This window comes from Aquarana catesbeiana, linkage group LG05 (assembly GCF_042186555.1).
Source record: "Aquarana catesbeiana isolate 2022-GZ linkage group LG05, ASM4218655v1, whole genome shotgun sequence".
In the NCBI taxonomy this organism is placed as follows: domain Eukaryota; kingdom Metazoa; phylum Chordata; class Amphibia; order Anura; family Ranidae; genus Aquarana; species Aquarana catesbeiana.
In genome coordinates, this window is record NC_133328.1 from 3,232,127 (window position 1) to 3,247,849 (window position 15,723).

The window sequence follows — 15,723 nt, forward strand, 5'->3', positions numbered from 1 at the left end:
GAGGAGGGGCGATGTGACTGGGTACAGAGGAGGGGTGGTGTGACTGGGTACAGAGGAGGGGCGATGTGACTGGGTACAGAGGAGGGAAGATGTGACTGGGTACAGAGGAGGGCGATGTGACTGGGTACAGAGGAGGGGCGATGTGACTGGGTACAGAGGAGAGGCGATGTGACTGGGTACAGAGGAGAGGCGATGTGACTGGGTACAGAGGAGAGGTGATGTGACTGGGTACAGAGGAGGGGGATGTGACTGGGTACAGAGGAGGGAAGATGTGACTGGGTACAGAGGAGAGGCGATGTGACTGGGTACAGAGGAGGGGGATGTGACTGGGTACAGAGGAGGGAAGATGTGACTGGGTACAGAGGAGAGGCGATGTGACTGGGTACAGAGGAGGGAAGATGTGACTGGGTACAGAGGAGGGGTGATGTGACTGGGTACAGAGGAGGGGCGATGTGACTGGGTACAGAGGAGAGGCGATGTGACTGGGTACAGAGGAGAGGTGATGTGACTGGGTACAGAGGAGGGGCGATGTGACTGGGTACAGAGGAGAGGCGATGTGACTGGGTACAGAGGAGAGGCGATGTGACTGGGTACAGAGGAGGGGCGATGTGACTGGGTACAGAGGAGGGAAGATGTGACTGGGTACAGAGGAGGGAGATGTGACTGGGTACAGAGGAGGGGCGATGTGACTGGGTACAGAGGATGAGCGATGTGACTGGGTACAGAGGATGAGCGATGTGACTGGGTACAGAGGAGGGGCGATGTGACTGGGTACAGAGGAGGGGCGATGTGACTGGTACAGAGGAGGGGCGATGTGACTGGGTACAGAGGAGGGGCGATGTGACTGGGTACAGAGGAGGGGCGATGTGACTGGGTACAGAGGATGAGAGATGTGACTGGGTACAGGTAGGAGGGCGATGTGACTGGGTACAGAGGAGGGGCGATGTGACTGGGTACAGAGGAGGGGCGATGTGACTGGGTACAGAGGATGAGAGATGTGACTGGTACAGAGGAGGGGCGATGTGACTGGTACAGAGGAGAGGCGATGTGACTGGGTACAGAGGAGAGGCGATGTGACTGGGTACAGGAGGGAGGGGCGATGTGTGACTGGGTACAGAGGATGAGCGATGTGACTGGGTACAGAGGAGGGGCGATGTGACTGGGTACAGAGGAGGGAGCGATGTGACTGGGTACAGAGGAGGGCGATGTGACTGGGTACAGAGGAGAGGAGCGATGTGACTGGGTACAGAGGAGGGGCGATGTGACTGGGTACAGAGGAGGGAAGATGTGACTGGGTACAGAGGAGGGGCGATGTGACTGGGTACAGAGGAGAGGTGATGTGACTGGGTACAGAGGAGGGGCGATGTGACTGGGTACAGAGGAGGGGGATGTGACTGGGTACAGAGGAGGGGGATGTGACTGGGTACAGAGGAGGGGCGATGTGACTGGGTACAGAGGAGGGCGATGTGACTGGAGGTACAGAGGAGGGGCGATGTGACTGGGTACAGAGGAGGGGCGATGTGACTGGGTACAGAGGAGAGGCGATGTGACTGGGTACAGAGGAGGGGCGATGTGACTGGGTACAGAGGAGGGAAAGATGTGACTGGGTACAGAGGAGGGGCGATGTGACTGGGTACAGAGGATGAGAGATGTGACTGGGTACAGAGGAGAGGCGATGTGACTGGGTACAGAGGAGGGGCGATGTGACTGGGTACAGAGGATGAGCGATGTGACTGGGTACAGAGGAGAGGCGATGTGACTGGGTACAGAGGATGAGCGATGTGACTGGGTTACAGAGGAGGGGTGATGTGACTTGGGTACAGAGGAGGGGCGATGTGACTGGGTACAGAGGAGAGGCGATGTGACTGGGTACAGAGGAGAGGTGATGTGACTGGGTACAGAGGAGAGGCGATGTGACTGGGTACAGAGGATGAGGCGATGTGACTGGGTACAGAGGAGAGGCGATGTGACTGGGTACAGAGGAGGGGCGATGTGACTGGGTACAGAGGAGAGGCGATGTGAACTGGGTACAGAGGAGGGGGATGTGACTGGTACAGAGGAGGGGCGATGTGACTGGTTACAGAGGAGGGGTGATGTGACTGGGGTACAGAGGAGAGGCGATGTGAATGGGTACAGAGGAGGGGCGATGTGACTGGTACAGAGGAGAGGCGATGTGACTGGGTACAGAGGAGGGGCGATGTGACTGGGTACAGAGGAGAGGCGACGTGGACTGGGTACAGAGGAGGGGCGATAAGACTGGGTACAGAGGAGGGCGATGTGACTGGGTACAGAGGAGGGGCGATGTGACTGGGTACAGAGGAGAGGCGATGTGACTGGGTACAGAGGGAGAGGCCGATGTGACTGGGTACAGAGGAGAGGCGATGTGACTGTGTACAGAGGAGGGGGCGATGTGACTGGGTACAGAGGAGAGTGTGATGTGACTGGGTACAGAGGAGGGGCGATGTGACTGGGTACAGAGGAGAGGTGATGTGACTGGGTACAGAGGAGGGAAGATGTGACTGGGTACAGAGGAGGAGCGATGTGACTGGGTACAGATGAGAGAGGCTATGTGACTGGGTACAGAGGAGAGACGATGTGAATGGGTACAGAGGAGGGGCGATGTGACTGGGTACAGAGGAGAGGCGATGTGACTGGGTACAGAGGAGAGGCGATGTGACTGGGTACAGAGGAGGGAAGATGTGACTGGGTACAGAGGAGGGAAGATGTGACTGGGTACAGAGGAGGGGCGATGTGACTGGGTACAGAGGAGGGGCGATGTGACTGGGTACAGAGGAGGGGCGATGTGACTGGGTACAGAGGAGGGGCGATGTGACTGGGTACAGAGGAGGGGCGATGTGACTGGGTACAGAGGAGGGGCGATGTGACTGGGTACAGAGGAGGGGCGATGTATGCCTCGTGTGAGCTCCGCCATTCTGATGGATCTGTCCAGTAAATATTCCCTGAACACCGGAGAGGACATCTTCTCATAGAAGCTTCATCTATGGGAAAGGTGAATGGCGGCAGATCACAGAGCCGATTGGAGGAAGATAGCGGATTTATCATCAATTTAGATGAAATGTTTATCCTTTTTTTATGAATACTCAGTGATGGTGAGATGGACTAAAAGAAAATGTGACCTCCTAAGAAATCGACCAAAACCGAATTGTACCGGACTAAGTTCAATCTGCTTCTACTTATCTGGAATAAGAAGATTCAGAAATGTTTCTGGGAATTCTCTGAAGACGCCCGGGTTCACACTGACATGGGGGATTCTAATACCATTTCATTCCCGCGTGTCAGTCCCGACTTCGGGGAAGATTTCTGGGACATCTCTGCGAGTCCCTGAACAAAGTCGCCAAAAGTAGTACAGAAACGACTTTTGGAAATTGGTGCGGCGCTGCAAAGTCAGCTTCGGACGATGCCATTGCCGGCTATAGCCGCTGATTTGGCATGCCATTTGACACGTCAAATCGCTTCAATGTGAACCAGGGCGAAAAGATCATATTTTCTGCCACTTATCGCCAGGGGCCGTTCCTCTGCATGTGAAGGGCGGCCCCAATTCCTGATATCAGCAGATTCTCGGAATGTACACTCAGGCCCACCTCCAACTTAAGTCTGCTCATCTCCGCTGCAGAGGAACCTCTTTTCAGGAATAATTGGGCCTGATGGTTATCAGATGATGCACAGGTTCAGTTTGAAACACTGTGTGTAGAACTTTTTGATTTTGTCGATATATTTCCAATGAAACTGATACCAATCAGGTCTCTGATTTCCTCTGTGCTGTAAGGTGACTGGCAGCCGCTATGATGGATGAGATCTATACTTTCCACCTGATCTGTTTTCTTTCTTTGTTCCTTCATCTTTTTTTTTGCTCTCCTCACCTCTTCTTTTCTCCTTGTCTTCTCTATCTCTCCTCCTCTCCTCCATCTCTCCTCCTCTCCTCCATCTCTCCTCCTCTCCTCCATCTCTCCTCCTCTTCTCCTCCTCTCCTCCATCTCTCCTCCTCTCCTCCATCACTCCTCCTCTTCTCCATCTCTCCTCCTCTCCTCCATCTCTCCTCCTCTCCTCCATCTCTCCTCCTCTTCTCCATCTCTCCTCCTCTCCTCCATCTCTCCTCCTCTTCTCCATCTCTCCTCCTCTCCTCCATCTCTCCTCCTCTCCTCCATCTCTCCTCCACTTCTCCATCTCTCCTCCTCTTCTCCATCTCTCCTGCTCTTCTCCATCTCTCCTACTCTTCTACATCTCTCCTCCCCTTCTCCATCTCTCCTCCTCTTCTCCATCTCTCCTCCTCTTCTCCATCTCTCCTCCTCTCCTCCATCTCTCCTCCTCTCCTCCATCTCTCCTCCTCTTCTCCATCTCTCCTCCTCTCCTCCATCTCTCCTCCTCTCCTCCATCTCTCCTCCTCTTCTCCATCTCTCCTCCTCTTCTCCATCTCTCCTCCTCTCCTCCATCTCTCCTCCTCTCCTCCATCTCTCCTCCTCTCCTCCATCTCTCCTCCTCTTCTCCATCTCTCCTCCTCTCCTCCATCTCTCCTACTCTTCTCCATCTCTCCTCCCCTTCTCCATCTCTCCTCCTCTCCTCCATCTCTCCTCCTCTCCTCCATCTCTCCTCCTCTTCTCCATCTCTCCTCCTCTCCTCCATCTCTCCTCCTCTTCTCCATCTCTCCTCCCCTTCCCCATCTCTCCTCCCCTTCTCCATCTCTCCTCCTCTCCTCCATCTCTCCTCCTCTTCTCCATCTCTCCTCCTCTCCTCCATCTCTCCTCCTCTTCTCCATCTCTCCTCCTCTCCTCCATCTCTCCTCCTCTCCTCCATCTCTCCTCCTCTCCTCCATCTCTCCTACTCTTCTACATCTCTCCTCCACTTCTCCATCTCTCCTCCTCTCCTCCATCTCTCCTCCTCTCCTCCATCTCTCCTCCTCTTCTCCATCTCTCCTCCTCTTCTCTATCTCTCCTCCTCTCCTCCATCTCTCCTCCCCTTCTCCATCTCTCCTCCTCTCCTCCATCTCTCCTCCTCTCCTCCATCTCTCCTCCTCTTCTCCATCTCTCCTCCTCTTCTCTATCTCTCCTCCTCTCCTCCATCTCTCCTCCCCTTCTCCATCTCTCCTCCTCTCCTCCATCTCTCCTCCTCTCCTCCATCTCTCCTCCTCTCCTCCATCTCTCCTCCCCTTCTCCATCTCTCCTCCCCTTCTCCATCTCTCCTCCTCTTCTCCATCTCTCCTCCATCTCTCCTCCTCTTCTCCATCTCTCCATCTCTCCTCCTCTTCTCCATCTCTCCTCCTCTTCTACTACATCTCTCTCCTCTTCTACATCTCTGCTCCTCCTCTCCATCTCTCCTCCCCTTCTCCATCTCTCCTCCCCTTCTCCATCTCTCCTCCCCTTCACCATCTCTCCTCCCCTTCTCTAACTCTCCTCCTCTTCTCCGTCTCTCCTCCCCTTCTCCGTCTCTCCTCCCCTTTTCCATCTCTCCTCCTCTTCTCCATCTCTCCTTCCCTTCTCCATCTCTCCTCCTCCTCTTCTCAATCTCTCATCCTCTTCTCCAACTCTCCTCCTCTTCTCAATCTCCCCTCCTCTTCTCCATCTCTCCTCCTCTTCTCAAGCTCTCCTCCTCTTCTCCAATTCTCCTCCTCTTCTGCATCTCTCCTCCTCTTCTCCATCTCTCCTCCCCTTCTCCATCTCTCCTCCCCTTCTCTAACTCTCCTCCTCTTCTCCGTCTCTCCTCCCCTTCTCCGTCTCTCCTCCCCTTCTCCGTCTCTCCTCCCCTTTTCCATCTCTCTTCCTCTTCTCCATCTCTCCTCCTCCTCTTCTCAATCTCTCCTCCTCTTCTCCAACTCTCCTCCTCTTCTCCAACTCTCCTCCTCTTCTCCAACTCTCCTCCTCTTCTTCATCTCTCCTCCTCTTCTCCATCTCTCCTCCCCTTCTCCATCTCTCCTCCTCTTCTCAAGCTCTCCTCCCTTTCTCAAGCTCTCCTCCTCTTCTGCATCTCTCCTTCCCTTCTCCATCTCTCCTCCTCTTCTCTAACTCTCCTCCTATTCTCAATCTCTCCTCCTCTTCTCAATCTCCCCTCCTCTTCTCCATCTCTATCTCTCCTCCTCTTCTCCATCTCTGCTCCCTTTCTCAAGCTCTCCTCCTCTTCTCCAATTCTCCTCCTCTTCTCCATCTCTCCTCTCCTCTTCCCCTCCTCTTCTCTAACTCTCCTCCTCCATCTCTAATCCCCTTCTCCTTCTCCCTCTCCCCTTCTCTAACTCTCCTCCTCTTCTCCATCTCTCTTCCTCTTGTCCATCTCTCCTCCTCTTCTCCATCTCTCCTCCTCTTCTCCATCTCTTCTCCATCGCTCCTTCTCTGCTCTCCTCCTCTTTTATTTCTCTCCTACTCTTGTTCTCTCCTACTCTTTTCCTTCTCTCCTCTTCTTCTCTCCTACTCTTCTCCATCTCTCCTCCCTTTCTCCATCTCTCCTCCTCTTCTGCATCTCTCCTTCTCTTCTCTCCTCTTCTCTTTCATCTTCCCCTCTTTTCTTTTTCTCCTTCTCTTCTTCTCTCCTATTTTAAACCTAATCCTAATACTAACTCTAACCCAGATTCTGACCCCTAATGCTAATATTAACACGATCCCCAATCCTAACCCCTAAACCTAGCCCAACCATAAACCTAACCCCTAACCCTAGTCCTAATATTAACCCTAACCCCTAACCCTACTATTGTCCCTAAACCCTAATTCTAATATTAACTCTAAACCTAACCTCTATCCCTAATCCTAATATTAACAATAACCCTACCCTAATCCTAACCCCTAATCCTAATATTAAACACTAACCCCACTCCTGACCCCTAACTCTAATATTAACTCCTAGCCCCACCCTAACGCTAGTCCTAATCCTAACCTGTAACCCTAATCCTAACCCTATTATTAACCCCTAACCCTAACCCTATTATTAACCCCTAACCCTAATCCTAACCCTATTATTAACCCCTAACCCTAATCCTAACCCTAATCCTAACCCTATTATTAACCCCTAACCCTAATCCTAACCCCTAACATTAACCCCTAACCCTAACCCATAACCCTAATATTAACACTAACCCCAATACTAACCCCTAACCCTAATATTAACACTAACCCCACTTCTGACCCCTAACCCTAATATTAACTCCTAGCCCCACCCTAACGCTACTCCTAATCTTAATATTGACCCTAATCCTAACCCTATTATTAACCCCTAACCCTAATCCTAACCCTAATCCTAACCCTATTATTAACCTCTAACCCTAATCCTAACCCCTAACATTAACCCCTAACCCTAATCCTAACCTCTAACCCTAATCCTAACCCTATTATTAACCCCTAACCGTAACATTAACCCCTAACCCATAACCCTAATAGTAACACTAACCCCAATACTAACCCCCAACCCTAATATTAACCCTTAACCCTAATCCTACCCTAATCCTAACCTAACAAAAAAATAAAATAATAAGTAAATACAAAAATAAAATGATCCCCTAACCCTGAACCCCTAACAAAAAGCATGTTAAAAAAATTAAAGAAATGAGAATAAATAAATAATAAATAAAAGTGGATGAAAAAAGATTTTAAAAAATGTGAAAAATAAATGACGAAACAGATTATATTTCTCTTTTGGCTAATAAAACGACGGCAAAGCTCAAAATCGCTTTAAAAATGCTGTGCAGAAATGTTTAAAAACGCTCATACATACGGGTGACAAAACGCGGTTCTCAGGTGTGAATATAGCCTGACTGACTCCTCCTCTTTATCCCATTTCCTAATTCTACCCCCCCCCCCCCCCCCTCGGTCCTCATCAGGCCCTAATATGGGTCTTCTATTACATCTCATCCTGATTCCAATACACATCCCCTGATCACGGTTAGTTCCCCCTCCCCCCCTCATTTCCTATCAAGTGCCAAAATGTGTCTTCTTGTACTCAGATGAGATGTAGTATTCCTTACAGACTCATTGTAGACCAACTCTGCAGGTCCTAACCACCTCAGCTCCGGAAGATTTACCCCCCTTCATGACCGGGCCATTTTTTTTGCGATACGGCACTGCGTTGCTTTAACTGACAATTGCGCGGTCGTGCGACGCTGCACCCGAATAAATTTTATATAATTTTTTTTCCACATATAGAGCTTTCTTTCGGTGGTATTTAATCACCTCTGCGGTTTTTATTTTTTGCGCTATAAACAAAAAAATGTGACAATTTTCACAAAAAAAAAAAAAACATAATTTTTTACTTTCTGCTTTAAAACATCCAATAAAAAAAATGTAAAAAATCAAATTTTTTCATCAGTTTAGACCAATATGTATTCAGCTACATATTTTTGGTAAAAAAAAAAAAAAATCGCAATAAGCGTATATTGATTGGTTTGCGCAAAAGTTATAGCGTCTACAAATGATGGGATATTTTTATTTTTTTTACTAATAATTGTGGCGATCAGCGACTTATAGCGGGACTGCGATATTGCGGCGGACAAATCGGACATCAATTTCTTTATAAATTAAGACCAAAAAAAAAAAAAAACAGTTTAGACCAATATGTATTCTGCTACATATTTTTAATAAAAAAAAAAACAATAAGTGTAAATATTGATTGATTTGCACAAAAGTTATGGCGTCTACAAACTACGGGATATATACTGGAATTTGTATTTATTTTTTATACTAGTAATTGGCAGCGATTCGCGACTTATAGCGAGACTCGGATATTGCGGCAGGCAGTCTGACACTAACTGACACTTTGTGGGAAGGAAACAGTGAAACTAATCTAGTGATCAGTGCTGAAAAATATGCACTGTCACTGTACTAATGACATTGGCAAGGAAGGGGGTTAACATCAGGGGCGATCAAAGGGTTAAATGTGTTCCCTAGGGGGTGCTTGCTAACTGTGGGGGAGGTGCTTTGACTAGGGGGAAGGTAAAGATTAGATTCGTGTTTCTGCTTAGCAGGAACACAGGATCAGCCCATTCCCCTCTCACAGAACGGGGATCTGCCTTGTTTACATAGGCAGACCACCGTTCTGCCTGTCTCCTGAACGTTCGGTGGATCCCGCTGACTGGCTTCCGCTGTGTGTCCAATCACAGCGGGTCACCAGGGGCGTTGCGCCGCAGACCCAGTAGGGTCAGATCATGTATCAGGTACGAGCGGCCGCCCTGCTGCAGTAAATCTATGGTGGGCGGTCGCTAAGTGGTTAAAGTAGAACTATCGGCAAAACTTCTTTTTTTTTCTTTTTTGTCATTTTGGATGGAGTGATGGAAGGTTATAATACAAGATGTCACATATCCCTGTGCCTTTAAACCACCTGCCCCCACTTTACCCCCCCTCCCCCACCCTCCTGACCAGGCCATTTTTTGCGATACGGCACTGCATTACTTTAATTGACAATTTCGCGGTCGTGCGACGCTGTACAAAAATAAAATGTATGTTCATTTTTTTTTTCACACAAATGGAGATTTCTTTCGGTGGTATTTGATCACCTCTGCGTTGTTTTATTTTTTGCGCTATAAACAAAAAAAAGACTAAAATTTAGAAAAATAAATAAATAGATTTTTTACTTTCCGCTATAAAACATCCAATAAAAAAATAAAAATGAAATTACAAAATCTAATTTCTTCATTAATTTAGGTCAATACGTATTCTTCTACAGACGTTTTTTGAATAAAAAAAATCACAATAAGTGTATATTGATATTGTATATTGTTTTTTTTGCGCAAAAGTTATAGCATCTACAAACTACGGGATATATACTGCATATATATATATATATATATATATATATATATATATATATATATATATATATATATATAAAACTGTATCGGTGACTTATGGTGGGGGACTGCGATATTGCGTCAGACAATCTGACACTAACTGACACTTTGTGGTGATCCAGTGACACTAATACAGTGATCAGTGCTAAAAAATATACACTGTCACTGTATTAATGACGCCGCCTAGTAAGGGGTTAAGCATCTAGGGGTGATCAAAGGGTTAAATGTGTGCCTAGCCAGTGTTTATGTGTACTGTGTGGTGTTTTTACTAAGGGATGTGCTTTGCAGGGAAACAAAATCCATCACATCCCCCACTGACAGGACAGAGCTCTGCATGGTTTACATAGGCGGCAGACCTTCGTCCTGGCTTTCTCCTCACTGATCAGCGGGTGCCGGTGGTCATCCATTGGCCGGAACCCACTGATCAGCTTCTGCAGTGACTAATCACAGCAGAAAGGGCACACCCCCCACCTGGAAATGCCGGATCTCGTACTCGGTATGGGATCCGGCACAGGAGAGACACTCTGCAGCCATATAACAGTGTTTTGCCGTCGGTAAGTGGTTAAGGAGGGGGGAGCTCCAGTGGAGGCTGGTGCTCCATTTTTTTGGGGAGGGTGTAGGGGGGCGAAAAACAGACCAACATTATAGGTACTGGGTAGTAATGGTATTGGGCAGTATTGATATTGGGTATTATTGGTCCTGGGTAGTAATGGTATTGGATATTATTGGCACTGGGTAGTACTGGTACTGGAAATTATTGGTCCTGGGTAGTAATGGTATTGGATAGTATTGATATTGGATATTATTGGTACTGGGTAGTAATGGTATTGGACAGTACTGGTACTGGAAATTATAGGTACTGTGTAGTAATGGTATTGAGCAGTATTGATATTGGATATTATTGGTACTGGGCAGTACTGGTACAGGAAATTATAGGTACTGGGTAGTAATGGTATTGAGCAGTATTGATATTGGATATTATTGGTCCTGGGTAGTAATGGTATTGGATATTATTGGTATTGAGCAGTATTGATATTGGATATTATTGGCACTGGGCAGTATTGATATTGGATATTATTGGTATTGGACAGTACTGGTACAGGAAATTATAGGTACTGGGTAGTAATGGTATTGGACAGTATTGATATTGGATATTATTGGTCCTGGGTAGTAATGGTATTGGACAGTACTGGTACAGGAAATTATAGGTACTGGGTAGTAATGGTATTGAGCAGTATTGATATTGGATATTATTGGTACTGGGCAGTATTGATATTGGATATTATTGGTATTGGACAGTACTGGTACAGGAAATTATAGGTACTGGGTAGTAATGGTATTGGACAGTATTGATATTGGATATTATTGGTATTGGGCAGTAATAGTATTGGACACCATTGGTACTGGCAAATCATTGGAGTTGCCCTCCTTTGTAGCTATAATGTCCTCCACCTTTCCGCAAGATTTTGGAGAGTGTCTGAGGTCAGGTACTGATGTTGGATGAGAAGACCTGGCTCACGATTGGCATTCTGATTCACCCCAAAAGTGATCGGTAGGGGTGAGGTCAGGGCTCTGTGCAGGACACTATAATTCCTCCACCCCAAACTGGTCACACCATGTCTTTATGGAGCTGGCTTCACTCTTCTGTAGGAAGTTGTGTTCAGTCAGTCAAAGGACTGTTGGTGAGGTCAGGTACTGATGTTGGATGAGAAAACCAGCCTCACCATCAGTGTTCCAAATCATTCCACTGGTCACGCTATGTCTTTATGGAACTGGCTTTGTACACAGGGGTCAGTCATGCTGGAACATGAAAAGGGTCTTCACCAAACTGTTACCACAAGGATGAAAGAGCCCAACTGTTCTATAATGTCTTTGTATGATGGAGTATTACCGGGACCCGTCACTGGAGACCCCTGAACTCCATCATTTGGAAGGGGGGTCACATACTTTTTTTCTGTATATTGTAGGAAGAACAGAGAAATAAAGTCCTTCTCCTTTTTTCTACATTCTATGACGAAGCTCTCTCGTGTGAATGAGCCTCACACATACATTGATACAGAATATAAAACTTCTATTACTATTTACTGTAAGAGAATTGGAAATGTATCAGTCACCGCACACCCTGCAAAGCCCTAAGTCATAAGGATAACAGCAGCCTCAGCAGACTCCTTCCAGGCCACACCTCCCCCCAACGCGTTTCGCCCCACCCCCAGGGCTTAATCTTGGAACTCTATTCTTCTTTAAGATATACGGCTTTGCAGGTTGTGTGACGAGTGATAACGCTCTCACATTATGTATAGAGTAAGGACAGACTGAGCCCACAGCGCCATCCATTGATCAGGAATGTGAAAGCCCGAGCACAGACCAAAAGTAATTTCCAGATCTACTATTTATGATTAATATATTTTCATTTTGTTATTTGTTGGGAAAAAAATGGAATTGCAAAAACGATTGCACCAGCAATCAGAACTTACAGTGAAATTGTGAGCAAAACTTTTTTTTCATTTTGGATAGAGTAAGGGTTATAACCCCTGTCAGATTTTCTTTTCTTCATTTATGTCCCATTGAGATTTCCCTTCACTTCCTGTCCCATAGCTAAACAGGAAATGAGAGGAAAACCCTGCAAATTAAAGGAATCCCTTGGGGGGACCCCCCCCCCCCAGGTCACCAGAACTAGTGTCCCCATTGGAAGATTTCCCCTTTTCTGGGGACAACCCAATTTTCTTTTATGTTCACTTTCAATGATAATGGTAAATAGGAGAAATAGAGGGGAATCTCCCTACCGGGGACACAGACAGCAATAAGAACTGTCAGGGGGTCTAATCCCTCTCCACTCCATAGAAAACTAGAAAAAAAAAAGTTTTGTCTTTAGTTATACTTTAGAGAAGAGTTCCAGGCATGATATATTTTTACATAGTTACATTTCTCTAGCTTGAACCAATGTAACTACTGTACAGTATCTCACAAAAGTAAGTACACCCCTCACATTTGTGTAAATCTTTTCTTCTATCTTTTCATGTGACAACACTGAAGAAATGACACTTGTCTACAATGTAAAGTAGTGAGTGTACAGCTTGTATAACAGTGTAAATTTGCTGTCCCCTCAAAATAACTCAACACACAGCCATTAATGTCTAAACCGCTGGCAACAAAAGTCAGTACACCCCTAAGTGAAAATCTCCAAATTGGGCCCAATTAGACATTTTCCCTCCCCGGTGTCATGTGACTCGTTAGTGTTACAAGGTCTCAGGTGTGAATGGGGAGCAGGTGTGTTAAATTTAGTGTTATCGCTCTCACTCTCTCATACTGGTCACTGGAAGTTCAACATGGAACCTCATGGCAAAGAACTCTCTGAGGATCTGAAAAAAAAGAATTGTTGCTCTACATAAAGATGGCCTAGGCTATAAGAAGATTGCCAAGACCCTGAAACTGAGCTTCAGCACGGTGGCCAAGACCATACAGCGGTATAACAGGACAGGTTCCACTCAGAACAGACCTCGCCATGGTCCACCAAAGAAGTTGAGGTCACGTGCTCAGCGTCATATCCAGAGGTTGTCTTTGGGAAATAGACATATGAGTGCTGCCAGCATTGCTGCAGAGGTTGTAGGGGTGGGGGGGTCAGCCTGTCAGTGCTCAGACCATACGCCGCACACTGCATCAAATTGGTCTGCATGGCTGTCATCCCAGAAGGAAGCCTCTTCTAAAGATAATGTACAAGAAAGTCCACAAACAGTTTTCTGAAGACAAGCAGACTAAGGACATGGATTACTGGAACCATGTCCTGTGGTCTGATGAGACCAAGATAAACTTATTTGGTTCAGATGGTGACAAGCGTGTGTGGGGGCAACCAGGTGAGGAGGACAAAGACAAGTGTGTCTTGTCTACAGTCAAGCATGGTGGTGGGAGTGTCATGGTCTGGGGCTGCATGAGTGCTGCCGGCACTGGGGGGCTACAGATCATTGAGGGGACCATGAATGCCAACATGTACTGTGATATACTGAAGCAGAGCATGATCCCCTCCCTTCAGAGACTGGACCGCAGGGCAGTATTCCAACATGATAACCACCCCAAACACACCTCCAAGACCACCACTGCCTTGCTAAAGAAGCTGAGGGTAAAGGTGATGGACTGGCCAAGCATGTCTCCAGACCTAAACCCTATAGATCATCTGTGGGACATCCTCAAACGGAAGGTGGAGGAGCACAAGGTCTCTAACATCCACCAGCTCTGTGATGTCATCATGGAGGAGGGGAAGAGGACTCCAGTGACAACCTGTGAAGCTCTGGTGACCTCCATGCCCAAGAGGGTTAAGGCAGTGCTGGAAAATAATGGCGGCCACACAAAATATTGACACTTTGGGCCCAATTTGGAGATTTTCACTTAGGGGTGTACTGACTTTTGTTGCCAGCGGTTTAGACATTAATGGCTGTGTGTTGAGTTATTTTGAGGGGACAGCAAATTTACACTGTTATACAAGCTGTACACTCACTACTTTACATTGTAGCAAAGTGTCATTTCTTCAGTGTTGTCACATGAAAAGATAGAAGAAAAGATTTACAAACATGTGACTGAAGGGTGTACTTACTTTTGTCAGATACTGTATATACCATACATGACTGATGCCCCTGGAAGCTGGAAATGACTGTAGTAGACACCACTACTACCTACCCTACTATTACACCACTACCACACCGCTACTTCAGTGATCTCCAATTGCTTTTGGTTCCCATACTGAGTGAGCAGACAGATGCATTGATGTCTCTGATTGGATGAGGTAGGAAGGCCGGGAAAGGGGAGGGGTGATGTCACACTCCTCACCTCTTTCAATTAGCTGCTCAACATGGAACCCAAAAGCAAGTGGAGATCACTGTAGTAGCTGTGTAGTAGAAGTGTCTAATTCAGTGATCTCCAGCTTCCAGGGGCATCAGCCAAGTATGGTAATACACATACTGTGACCTGTAAAAGAACGAAAAAAGAGGGAGCACCAGGATTGCGCATTACCCAAATGATGACTGGCCGGAGGCGCGATGACGTCACTCCTGCGCATGAGCCGCAGTTCTCGGCACAGGACTCGGAAAGGAACGGAACGTGTGGCCATTCCTTCAGAGTGCATGCGCCAGTAATGTCACCGGCTGCATGTAATGTAAATATCTCCTGAACGGTGCAAGTTTAGGAGGTATTTGTGCTACCTATAGCTAAGCCTTATTATAGGATCACCTATAGGATAAATCAGTAAAGGAAGTTTACTTCCACTTTAAGGAGCCGCACTCCCAGCCTGACTGCAGTGTGTATATGTATATGAAATGGCCTCAGGCAGCGCTCCTTTGCAGGCCACACCCCTCTGATGAGCTTCATCCTGCCCAAAATGGTTGCGTCATAGAGGTCCTCCATGACAAACCCCCTGATCGATGTTTGCAAACCATGTTTGAGGGGTTGGGGTGTGAACTAGAGCTGCCTGAGGCCATTTCATATCCACACTGCAGTCAGGCTGGGAGTGCGGCTCCTTAATAGACAATGGTATATACATAGTTACAGTACATCGGTCAGAGCTGGAACAATGGAACTATGTAAAAGTACACATACCTGGAATTTATATTTAAAGAAGAACTGCAGTCTGCTCACATAATCTGTAATTAAAAAAAATATTTGCCATTCTGAAGCTTCTCTCCAACCACTTTGCATAATGTTTTATATATACTGTAATTCTGTATTTGCCAAATATGCTGCAGAAAGCTCCCTCCACTGAGTCTGGCTGCAGCCATTTTAACTGTGGGCAGCGGAAGCTGCTGCCTGTTCACTTCCTGGATTTACACAGACACACACCTCCAGCTCTGCAGCTCTCATTGGCCCCCTTATGACTCATTCTGCCTCCCTTCCTGGCAAACTCTCAGGAGAGTGAGAGAGAGAGAGCTGTGCATGATGTCATGAGCCAAGGCTAATGACCA

At 47.2% G+C, this 15,723-nt stretch overlaps 1 long non-coding RNA gene across 1 annotated transcript in view; it reads right to left on the bottom strand.

Annotated features, from left to right (window-relative positions):
• LOC141145758 (uncharacterized) overlaps window positions 1-15,723 on the bottom strand; it is a 91,951-nt gene that overhangs the window by 50,028 nt on the left and 26,200 nt on the right. The window contains exon 4 of the long non-coding RNA XR_012244628.1: window positions 15,362-15,405. This is a non-coding gene — a long non-coding RNA (uncharacterized lncRNA). The remainder of the gene's footprint in view (window positions 1-15,361; window positions 15,406-15,723) is intronic.